The sequence below is a fragment of the Mauremys reevesii genome, linkage group 1 (assembly GCF_016161935.1).
Source record: "Mauremys reevesii isolate NIE-2019 linkage group 1, ASM1616193v1, whole genome shotgun sequence".
NCBI classification, from domain to species: Eukaryota; Metazoa; Chordata; order Testudines; family Geoemydidae; genus Mauremys; species Mauremys reevesii.
This window is the reverse complement of record NC_052623.1, coordinates 129,921,101-129,933,553: the sequence shown is the minus strand read 5'-3', so window position 1 is coordinate 129,933,553 and position 12,453 is coordinate 129,921,101. Positions and strand designations below refer to the sequence as shown.

The window sequence follows — 12,453 nt, the reverse complement described above, 5'->3', positions numbered from 1 at the left end:
TGCTACTTGTAGCTGTGGGGTACATGAGAGAAAAAATCTGTTGGCATTCCCCCTACCAGACAATGAGAAGGGACCACACATTTTATTCTCTCAGCTCTTCACATACCCATGCACTGTGTCCAAGAGCAGGGATGTGCCACTTCACTTTCACATACCATCACTGCAAGAGGGAAGAAAGCAGGAACATCTTTGCTAACCTCTTAGCCTTCCTACACAAACCATCGGGGAAGGAGGGCATGGGAAAAGATTGGTCAGGTTCTCCTTCAATCCAGCTGCTCCTTGCTATCATAGCAAACTGTTACTCCACTACAGTTTGTGTGCATATTAGGATGAGGAAAGAGAGGAGTGTAAGTAAATAACAGTTTATGAGGAGAGAGAGAAAAGAGATTTAAAAGGGAGCACTGGGGAAGCAAATCAAGAACACAGAAAACAACAACAAGGAAACGAGGATGCAAGAAGTGGGAAATAAAGAGAGAAAAGGGGTGGGAGAATGAGAAACTGTAACTCCAGCAATTGAGGAGTCCACAAGTAGTGTGGCACTGCTGAGCTACCTCCACTTGACCATTTCAGGCAAACAGAGGCAGCTGAGCACCACTTGGTTAGTTACCCAGCAGGATAATCTAAGAGCAACATTAAGGCAGGAATCCAGAAACCATCCAAATAAACCAAACAGGAAAAAAATCAAGAAGTTCCAGCTTTTCTATGCAAGCTGGTATTTGTATTTTCCCCTTCAATTATTGACATAGACTTCTCTTGAGCAGAGACCACTGCTTTGCCATTATGCATCAGTTTTGTAAATAAGCAGGGACACAAAATGAAACCACCAAACTCATTTGGTCAAAAGCCCTAAATCAAGGTCTGAATATATATCTGTAGATATACAATTATTCCTCCAATAAGAGAGAAAAGGTTGCCTGTTCCACTAAATCAATCTTTAATCTCTCCATCATTTGAAATATTCTCTCCATAACCAGATTTTTTCAAAGTGACATCATGTCCAGATTCAACTAACACTCAGGCATCCTCTATATTCCCGCACTGAGGAATGTTAAACTGGGTACAGTAAGCAGGCTGTAAAACATAAAGCACCTAATCTAGTGCTCTAAACTGGAGCCTCAAGTCATCTCTGCATTAAACAATTTATAGTAATATTCAGAGTTCATGGCAACCTGTGTGAAGGAAAAAATGCATATGAGCAATTGCAAAGAGATGGTTTTGCTGATGAAATGGGAAGTGTATGGTGTGCACACATATTACAGGAAACTTTTATTATTTTGGTTACTGTAATCTAAATAAAACAACTGGCTTTCAGGAGCCAATGGGACTCTGGTTTTATTAATCTCCCCTTCTAGACATGAATTTAATACTTAGTTCTCATCCAGGTAAGAATCATCTTCCTGGTCAGAAAGGTCTGGTATTGGGAATTGCAAAATGGCAGCCACCCCAGTCAGCTGGCCCAGTTGTTCTCTGAAAACATGTAGATTGAAAAATATCGTGACAATCCCTGTGTTATCGCATACACTCTCCACAAGCCATACATATCTACTTCTTGTAGGTACATCCTGGTGCCAGAGAAGCTCGTCACTGATCAGTAAAGTATCAATCGCCATTGCTTCATTGGTCTTCTCCACATGCTTGATACCATAAAAGCCTTGATCTGGTTCATGCTGAAACATCTAATAAAAGTCTTCCAAGGGTTTAACCTCACCAGCTGCTCTAGTATCAGAGAGGAAACTAGTTACTGGTGGATCACAGAATACTTTCAGGGTATATTTGTGTCCAGAAGATGAATGGACCTGCAAGAACTTGGGTCTGTGGTCCAGCAGAAGCTTGTTTTACATCTTCTTTGCCTATTAAAACATGTAGTAACAGAACTGCTCTCTCACAAAGCCCAGTCTGGCAATAAGCACACACTTCACCACAGCAAAGTTAATGTGCCATTAGATCCCTTGAATGACATTCTCATAGAACCCCTCCAAGGCCTTGTTGTGTAGGGAGCAGTTGCCCCTCCTCTTCCTGTGAATGTTCATTTCAATCTTGGCTCGCAGGAGCCTCATTCTGGGAGTTACCAGGCAGATGTGAGCAAGGCCTTCCTGCATCACTACTGCTGCCACATCAACAGTGCATGTTGGGTCACAGGCTTTCTCTATCTTCTCTAGATCCACATTGTCCCAGTGCTTCCTGGCCAAAGTAAACTTGCAGTTGAGTTCTGGCTCAATGGTGTGGAAGGCCTTCATATTGATCTATTAATTCTTCTGGATGTTTGTCCCCTTGACTTGCAGCTGGCATGCCTGGGAGTCAAAATCAATTGTTTGTATACTGATGGTGAGTGGTGTGAATGCCTAGGTTGCCTGCCTGCACCTTCCTGACTGCGGAGGCCTGCAGGCTGTCTCCTACCTGCAGAAGATTGTAGGTGTGCCACATGTCTTCAGGCTGTTCTGGAGTCAGTGTCACCTGACCTTCACTGTCCTTCTCAGTATCTTTGCTGAGGAGCTTCAATCTGCCCACGGTCTTAGAGGAGTTTAAGAATGTTCAGGAACTGCTTTGGGGATGCTGGCTCCTTCCTCGATCTCAGGGAATGGGACACTACTCTGCCCTTCACAGCTGGGATGAGGGCAAATGGAAGCCCAAATACGCTGCCGTAGAGAAAAGTAACTTGCAATTAAATATCAGAAATATTGATGAAGGATTCTATTGTGAGCTCTACCAACTGCATACAAAAAAGATATAGTCATTTAGTTATTAAAGGTTATCTTTATTAGCTATCTTATCTACAGTATATAATTAAAACATTGGTGCTGGATACCTTTATGTAACCATTGTTATGATAGAGGATCTGATTGGCCAGTAACAACCATAAGAATTACAGTTCAATTAAATGAATACTACTGTGCTATACAGGATTGAACAAACTCCGGTTGAAGTTCAAGAGTAGTTGGCTTTATACCAGGAGTAGGCAACCTATGGCACGGGTGCCGAAGGCAGCACACAAGCTGATTTTCAGTGGCAGTCACACTGCCCGGGTCCTGGCCACCAGTCGGGGGGGCTCCGCATTTTAATTTAATTTTAAATGAAGCTTCTTAAACATTTTTAAAGCCTTATTTACTTTACACACAACAATAGTTTAGTTATATATTATAGACTTATAGAAAGAGACCTTCTAAAAACATTAAAATTTTTACTGGCATGCAAAACCTTAAATTCCAGTGAATAAATGAAGACTCGGCACACCACTTCTGAAAGGTTGCCTACCCCTGCTTTATACACACACTCTGTACTTGGGGAAAAAACATAACTCAGTATAACACAAGTGCTAGAAATATCAATTATATTCTGTGAATGCACAAAAAACGAGTTAAACTAACACCATGCACAGTCAAAATCAATGGTCTCCACACAAACGCTGACAGTGGTGTGAATGCAGTACAATGCACAGGATGCTGAAAAAATTAAACTAGTACAGTAAGTTAAATAGTGTTGTTTAATTTTCAGAAGTGCTGACATTTAATTTAACAGGAGTTTTGGCTTCTAAATATCTCTAAAAATCAGGCCCATGCTTTGAATCCCACCCCACTACCATTGCCCTTGCCTTAGTTTTCCCACTATGTCATGGCTAATCTAGGAGATCGTACTTTTCTCCTATCACACATAGTTCTCTGCTGGGGTGCTATTGACATGGTCCCCCGGAGGTGTAGGTTTTGGAAACACCCCATTGAGATGCATAGTGCAGTTCACCTCTCTCAGAGCTATTGTTTCCATTCTGTCTGCAGACCCAGACAGATTTCATTGGCTCAGTTATGTGTTCATGCTTTTCTTTGTAACTATTAGTGCCTGGAACTTAAAGACAAACTAATATGAAAACTGGATTCTTAAGTAACTCTAGGAGCTGTATCATAGAAACAGTCATATAGTACTTATGCCTTTATCCAGCTGTGCTACAGACTCCAAAAACACACACAGGGAACAGATCTTTGGAGAAAGGTGGTTCCATTTATTTAATAATCATTCTTAAAAAAACATACTTGAAAATAAATACAAAACCAGGAGCAATAATGCCCTTCTAGATCTGTTAGTGATGCCATCAATTCCAGCAGGAGAAACACAGGACCCCAAACTGTGGCAGATTTAAAAAAGAACAAAACTTTTAGTTTATTTTTCAAGTTTATTAATAAAGTATTTGCAGTGTCCTTAGTTACAAATAATTTAGGATATGTTTGTTTACAGTTGAAATAGTTGTTCAGTTCACCCTTACCTTTTAGGACACTGGAAAGTCTAGGTCTTCAGACCTTGATGGTGTCTAGCTGGGCTTTTGGGAGGCAGTATAGAATCAGGTATTGACTCCAGGTGATGCCAGTCACACTCCAGGACTGATACTGACACCAGCGCAGTTCTATGTTCAAGAAACAGCTTGGAATATAAAAGCAAGTAGCTCTCTGACCATTGAGAGAAGAGCACTTTTGAAGTCCACAGCAGGATCTGTAAGTGGGCTTATTTTAAAAATCACCTATAAAAAGGAATACTTTTGACTGGTGCCCCTTTTGGGAGATATATAAAGAGGGCCTCAATTTGTCCTTCCTCCCAAAAAAAGATGTTAGAAAAAAAATGAAAATCTTGGTCCTGTCTAGACTAGAATATTCTTATGTCAAGAGAAGTGGAGGGGGGAGGTGTGGGGGAGGGAGGACTAGAAAAGTGAAATCTGACCAACCAAGAAGGGGAGGGATATTTAGTCAGACTGTTTAGAATGCCTCAGATGTATTTGTTTTTGCTATCACCTATTTAAAAACATTAACTAACATTTTGTATAAAGAGCATCTTTGCTAAAGATTCAATATCCCCACCCCTTCAGTTGAGTAGTTAGAAATCACAATAAAAACCACAAGATCCTCAGGAAAAAATTGAGAAAGCCAGACTTGACATGTCTGACTTTTCTAAAAAGTTTAAAAAACCCAAACAAACAATCAGGAAAAGAAAGCACAAGCCTGTATTTTTAAGTCTTTTCAAGGTCATTTTTTTAAGAGAAGAGCTCATTTATTTCTGGTCATTGTCCTCAGAAATCTTATCTCATCCTTAGGGCTGTGTGGGTTAAGGAAAAAAAAAATCTATTTAAAGGAAAGAAGCAAGTCTTCTGGAAAATCTTCATGATTTTCCTCCTAGGGTGGAATACAGAAGCCTATTTTTGCTAAACTCATCTAAAATAATTCAGAGTCAGTTTTGCTGTAAGACCCACCATTTTTTCCAGAATAAATCAGAGTAAATCCACCAGAAATATTTACCCATTGAATTGTTTTTACACTTGCTAATTTAGCCCACCTGGTTAAATGAACAAAATCACTCAGAGGGAAAAAAAATGTTTACCACACATTTCTTACCTCTCTTAAAGGTAGATCAGCAAAAATAACTAAGGTCCTGGAGCAGGCTGTGGTGGTTACAGCTTCAAACTCCATGCGTAGCTTCACTGATCTCACTGTTCTGAAAGCCTCTTAAGGGGGCAGGCTAAAGAATTATTTCTAGACTTACAGACAAAAATTAACCTTCCAAATCATATAGTACAAAGAGCACCAAGTTTTTCCAGTTGAGTGAAGTTTATATTTTTAATAAACTGTGACAGCTGTCTACTGCTCCCAAGATATACAGCATGCTGAGTTGTTTGCTTTCTCACACAGAAGAGGCAGAATTATTGGGACTATACATACAAATAATAAAGGTAGACACATTCCCCTGTGCTGCTTGCAGGGGAGAGGATAGTTCAGGCATTAGGGCCCTAGCCTACACTATAAGAGATCTAGGTTCAGTTTCATGGGCTGTAATGGATTTCCTGTGTGACATTGGGCAAGTCACTTAGCCTCTCTGTGCCTCAGTTCCCCCTTTGTAAAATGGGAATAAAAATGTTTCTCTACCTCACTGGGGCGTACTGAAAATAAAGACATTAAAAATTGTGAAGCACTTTGAGATCTACTGATGAAGAGTACAGTGTAAAAAATAGGCATTATTATTAAGGGTGCACAGTCTTGCAAATAACAAACAAATGGTGCTGGTGCTTTCAGAAAGGAAACCACCAATATTACATGTTACCCCTTTCCTCTGTTAAGAACTGATATAAATAGCTGCACAGAGGAAGCCAAGATCTTCACTGGTACTATAAAACCCATAAACAATACTACATATTCTTACGCATCTTCTACTTGCACATTTTCTATTAACACCTATACAGACAGAACAGCATGACACCCACACCCCAAGCATCTGTCATTCTGGTGTGCGGATAAGAGACTGATCTTTATTTTTTGACCCCAGTCACACAGCATGGTCAGCTTCCATGATTTTATCACAAGTCTTGTGATATTTGCTGTTTTTCTTAAAGTTCAGGTTCCTGGAATTTTGACAATCTAAGCTTTCATTAAGAAATTAAGGTTTCTAGCTGAAAAAAATTGGTAACTACTACCCAAAGTAAACTCTGGAGGTGCAGCAACCAGAAGGTAAAGAAGAAGAATCCCAGATATATATATATATATATATTTTTAAAATCTCATGATTTTTCAGACAGACCCATGACTGTTGCGGGGGGGAGGAATGGGACTCATGATTTTTGAATGATTCTGTGAGGTTTGCCTCCACGTCTTGTTAGCTTGGTGGGTCTGTTTACAAGATAGGTACATACATTTTCCTTGTCTTTCAACATACTTTGAAAGTAACTCCGAGGTGGGGAAATTACATTTGTTTGTCTGTGGTAGACCTGTTTAACAACTCTACTTAGGCAAAGGTATCTGACATTGAACATATGCTAGTGACATCCTACCAGGGGAACTCGTAACTTTACATATAATGTTGGTACATACATTTTGCCATGATGTTATTGACCAGCAAGTTGTTAGTTTTGAAATGATACCTCACAAGGCATATTTTGTACAAAGTTTATTACAATTGTGTGCAGAGTGTGAATACAGGGGTGCTTAAGGTCACATCCAATCTATTCCTTTCCCCTCTCCCTGGTCTGACTCTTGTCTTCTCTGTATTTGCATCAGACCTCATCCTTCTCAATGCTACCTAGGCAACCACTGGGGCATCACTGAGAGCATGGAGAGAGAGGTCCTCTGCTCTCAGTTCCTGTGCCCCATCCCAACCTGTACTGACTCTCAGTCTGTTACGTCTCCTCAAATGGGACTCCTCAGCCCACCTGCCATAGGCACCAAGACCAATGCTGACCCCCAAAATACCCCCATTACTTAAACGTGCCCCTCTCCCAAAACTCCACCAAAAAGTTTTGAAGCTTCTAGTTACAGTTTAACTCTCTTAGGGGCATGCAATAGTTATGAAGCAGTCAGCACACACATAATATGTACAGTCCAATGCCTTTATGCTCTTTTATATTTAATCATGTAAAGCACAGGAAAGTACAGATCATGCAAAACAAACATCTGAAATAGCAGTGTCCATCATTTTCTAGCTCACCCTTCCCATGTGAGTCCTTGGGGAACCATCTAGGTTCCGGCAGGATAGGTTGTTTCACACTGTCCGGTCTCTCTCCCTCATGGAGCCCTTTATCCTGCTTCTATGACCTTGCTGTCTCCTGCACCATACTTCTGGTTCCTGTGTGGCCCCAGTTCCTGTGTGTTTTTTTTAATTTAAACCTCTCCTGGTCACCTGGCCTCTTTTGTTCTACTCCTGGTAAGTTTCCACTATGTCTATCTTTCCTCCTTTCAAAGGGGTAAACAAGATTGGATTTCCAAGGCTCAAGTTACTGCTTAGTATAACCTTTGTGAGGGGTAATTACTATTGTTAACCTTAACTATTTCCCATTGTCCCAGTCTGGTATGTATCTGGCTATAGGACCTGCCAGCAATGGTAGATCCACACATTCATAGGCAGTCATGACACAGCAGTTTTTCTTAATACAATTTCACAAAATCAATCAGATTTCATAATTTGTACAGACAGCCCCAATTCTTCACACTTGCACAGTCTGGTCACACACTGGAGCTGTGAGGGAATGGAATATACTCAGTGAGGATGGAATCTTTGGACAGTTTAGCAGCTAAAATTGAACAAATCTCTACTTATGTGAGCTGTGATTATTCAAAGGCTTATAATGTGGCCATGGTTATGCAGATTTTCACAGGGAAGGCAAAAAGCACATTCCTGACGTAAAAGTCACATTATCAAATTTCAAGTCCCAGTTCCAAAGAATGGGGGCACTAAAGCTGTTTAAAGAAAAGATCATATATTTTAACGAGCAAAATATATTTTTCTCTAGCCTTGTTCTCAAAAATGGCTGAAATTAAAGTAAGTAAATAATAGTTTGAGCAAGACACTTGGCATGAAAAATTGCAGTCCAAATTGTTAAAATTTGGAACCATTATAAGCAACTGAAAACAGTGTCTTATAATGTGATGTGTTGGGCAACCTTAATAATAGGTATTGCTACATGTCCCATCTATAATCATATGACAGGGGTTAGTATCTAGCTAGCGATCACAATGGCTACTGTTACTCCTATGAAGAGTACACAACTGGGCTTTATGATAAACATGTTGGGATAATGGGTTAGCAGAACCAAGGAGAACCAAATTATGCTGATTGACGCAGGGATGCTACAATAGCTCCAAGGATCTGGTTGGAATTTGCCTTTAGATGCTTAAGCTTTAGGGGAGGGGTGGGCAAAGCGGGTACCTTGTACCTGGAACTGGGGTACATCTGAGCCCTCTGACCCATAGTGGGCTCCCTCTCTCACTTTGCTGCTGTGACAAACTGAAGACCCACTTCTACACTTCCACCAGCATTCACACAGGTAGGAACACACCCAGCTGCAGTTACATGCAGGCTCTCTGACCAGCCACTGCATGAACCAACAATAGAAAGGCTACAATGAAGGTAACTCTCAGCTCCCCAAGCACACCCCCCCTCTGGAGCATAAACCCAAAATTATATCCTTTTGTGCTGCATTGGGAACTGTACAGCATAAGCTCATAGAGTTCGCCCCTCCCTCAATGTGAAGAGAAATACAATAAGCCTGTGTTAAACCAAGCTGAGATTTTTCCTGAGACATTTCTCTTAAAGGTACACTCGTGTAATTTAAAACATAAAACAGATTTATTAACTACAAAAGATAGATTTTAAGTGACTATAAGTGATAGCAAACAGATCAAAGCAGATTACCTAGTAAATAAACAAAAACACAAACTAAGATTAACATACTAGATAGATTGGATATGAATTGGCAGTTTCTCACCCTGGGAGATGGTACAACCCTGCAGATTCTTAAGGGGCAAGCTGCACTTGCTTTACAGCTTGGAATTCCCAGGTCTTTCATACACAGGCTAGAAATCCCTTTAGCCTGGGTCCAGCACTTCCCCCAGTTCAGTCTTTGTTCCTCAGGTGTTTCCAGGAGTCTTCTTGTGTGGGGAGTGAAGAACAACAGATGCTGTCACTACCTGCCTTGTATAGCTTTAGCATATGGCAGGAACCCTTTTGTTCCAAACTCAGTTTGTGGAAAAACATTGATATCTCAAGATGGAGTCCAAAGTCATGTGGCCTGGTCACATGACCTTGTGGAGCAATAGCAGCCATTACTTACAGTCTGTCTGTAGTGTTCTCAGGAAGGCTCCTGAGGTGGGGGATAAACTTTTCCTAAGGCCTATTGTTTTTCCTAATGTTCCATTGCCCTGAATAGGCCCTTGCCCACCCTCTATCTAGACTAAAAGCATCTTGCTTAGTGGACATTACCAAGGTATAACTACATTTGAAATACAGATACATAGTCAATATTCATAACTTTAGATACAAAAATGATACATGCATAAACATAGGATCATCATATTCAGCAAATCATAGCCTTTCTAATGACATCTCACATGACCCATCTTGGATAAAATGCATCATAATTATGCTATAATCATATCATAATAATATCACAATGTAGAATATGGGGTGCAGTGTCACACTCTACACCACCACTAAATCCAATATTCCCTGAAGAGAATACGAATCAAGTATCCCATGGCTGTGTCTACACAAGATTTTGATCCCTCCAAAATCTCTTTTAAAAGTGCATCATCTAAACCTGTTCTGAGGAGTGTTTGATGATATGGTAAAGATGCAGGTGTCCTATCTATACTGATACTCCATTGCTCCAATAGTTAGAGTTCACTTATGGTACTGGGAGATTTCCTAAAAAAGTCTAATGCAGACTGTAGAGAGGTTAGCCGGGGCTCGTCTCTCTCTCTCGGGTAGCAGGGAACCACACCGCCTCACTAAATTTGGGAATAGGTCTTGTACAGAACTAGTCTGGCCGCGGGAGTCTTCCTCTGTGGCCTTTGTGAAAGTACAAATAAACACAGTGAGCCCAGGCCCTAGGTCAGGGTGGGGCAATGGTGAGTCAGGCTCTCAGGCCCTCAGGCAGGGGCTGAGCAACAACGGTACAAAGAGAAACAAGCCCAGGCCCTAGGTCAGGGTGGGGCAACAGTGATTCAGGAGCTCAGACTGAGCCCCAGGAATTGTTACACTTGGCATTTCGTGGTAGGTGGTGGGCAGGCTGCCAGTGCTTGAACCTTCCCCATGAGGGGTTTCACTCATCCTCCCCTATGTTGTATCCAAGATACTTTGCCTCTTGCCATCCAATGCAACACTTTTTTGGATTGGCTGTTAGTCCCGCCTTTTGCAGGGATCTCAGGACCTTGGCTACGTGTTCCAGGTAGTCCACCCACGGCTGTAGACTACAACGTCATCCAAATATGCCACTGCATAGTCTTGATGGGGGCCATAGAAGGCGATCCATTAATCACTGGAACGTCGCCCCATGGAGGCCGAAGGGCATCTGTGTAAATTAGTAAAATCCCATTGTGGTGGTGAACGCTGTCTTCTCCTTAGAGATGGGGTCAAGCGGGATCTGCCAATACCCCTTACTGAGGTCGAGGTCGAGGGTGATGAAACAGGACTCCCATAGGCGACCAAGCAGTTCATCCACTTGGGGCATAGGATATGCATTGAACCTCGAGATCGCATTGACCCACTGGAAGTCTATACAGAAGCACCATGTTCCATCAGGCTTGGGTACCAAGACCACTGGACTGTGCCACTCACTCTGCGACGGCTTGATGACTCCTAGGGCTAGCATGGCCTGTACTTCCTCCTCGACGAACTGCCACATTAGGTGCAGAAGGGGCCTGATCATCTCCTGAATTACCTTCCCCAGTTTGGTCTGGATGGCATGATGGGCCAGGATCGTGTAACCGGATAGGACCATAAAGGTTCTCCTGAAAACCTGCAGGAGATATTGGGCCTGCTTTTGCTGCTCCTCTGTTAGCATGTCACCAAGCTGGGGGCCTGCGGGGTCCTCTGTCAGGGGCGTGTGGGGACACAACTCTGGTTCTGACGGATAAGAATGAATTAATAGGCCCTGTTGCTCCCGCCATGGTTTCAATAGATTCATATGATATCCCTGGGTCTTCTTTCGCTGGTTGGGCTGGTGTACCTCATAGGTGACGGGCCTGACCTTCTGGGCCACCTCATAAGGTCCCTGCCAATGGGCCAGCAGCTTCGATTTGCTCGACGGTAGGAGGAGCAGGACCCAATCACCTGGCTCAAAGGCACAAGCCTGCGCTTCCTGGCTATAAGTTCGTGCCTAGGCTTCCTGCACGGCTTTTAAGTTTTCACTTGCTAGGGCTCTGGTCTAAGCGAGGTGCTCCTGGAGCTGGAGAACATACTTCATGAGGCCCTGGGTTGGAGATGGAGACTGCTCCCATGTCTCCCGCATTAAGTCTAATAGGCCCAACGGGCGGCAGCCCTATTGTAGCTCAAACAGTGAAAATGTTGTTGATGACTGGGGTACCTCACGGATTGCCAGCAGTAAGGGTGGGAGTAGCTGGTCCCGTCAGTCTGTGGCTGGTAGACGGAGGTGCATAACTGTTTAACTCCCAGGAGCTCGCATACCTGCTGCAACAGCCGGGAGGTGAAGTTGGTGCCCTGGTCCATTAGGATTTCCCGGGGTAGGCCCACTTGAGCAAAGACCTTCACTAGTTTGCTGGAGATGGTTCGGGCAGTGGTGCTCCACAATGGCATGGCCTCGGGAAAATGGGTGGCATAATCAACGATGACCAGCACATACTGGAATCCCATGGCACTTCTTGGGAGTGGGCCCACCAGGTCCATGGCCACCCACTCAAATGGCATCTCCACTATGGGCATGGGAACCAAGGGGACCTTGGCGTACCTGTTGGGGAACTGCTAATTGGCACTCAGGGCAGGAGCTACAATAGTTCTTCACCTCCTGGTAAATGCTGGGTCAAAAGAACCACGTCAAAATCTGGGTGAGGGTCTTTTCATGGCCCAAGTGCCCTGCAGCAAGTATGTCATGTGCGAGCTTCATTTCTGCTCGTCGATGGCACCGAGGCACCAGCAGCTGGGTCTGTGGTTCTTCCGTGCGGGGATCCTGTTCCACCCAGTGAAGACAGTCATGGC

At 42.9% G+C, this 12,453-nt stretch overlaps 1 pseudogene; it reads right to left on the bottom strand.

The window, feature by feature from the left end:
* Positions 1-1,367: 1,367 nt before the first annotated feature.
* Positions 1,368-12,180, bottom strand: LOC120405828 (annotated as a pseudogene).
* Between the last annotated feature and the right edge of the window lie 273 nt (positions 12,181-12,453).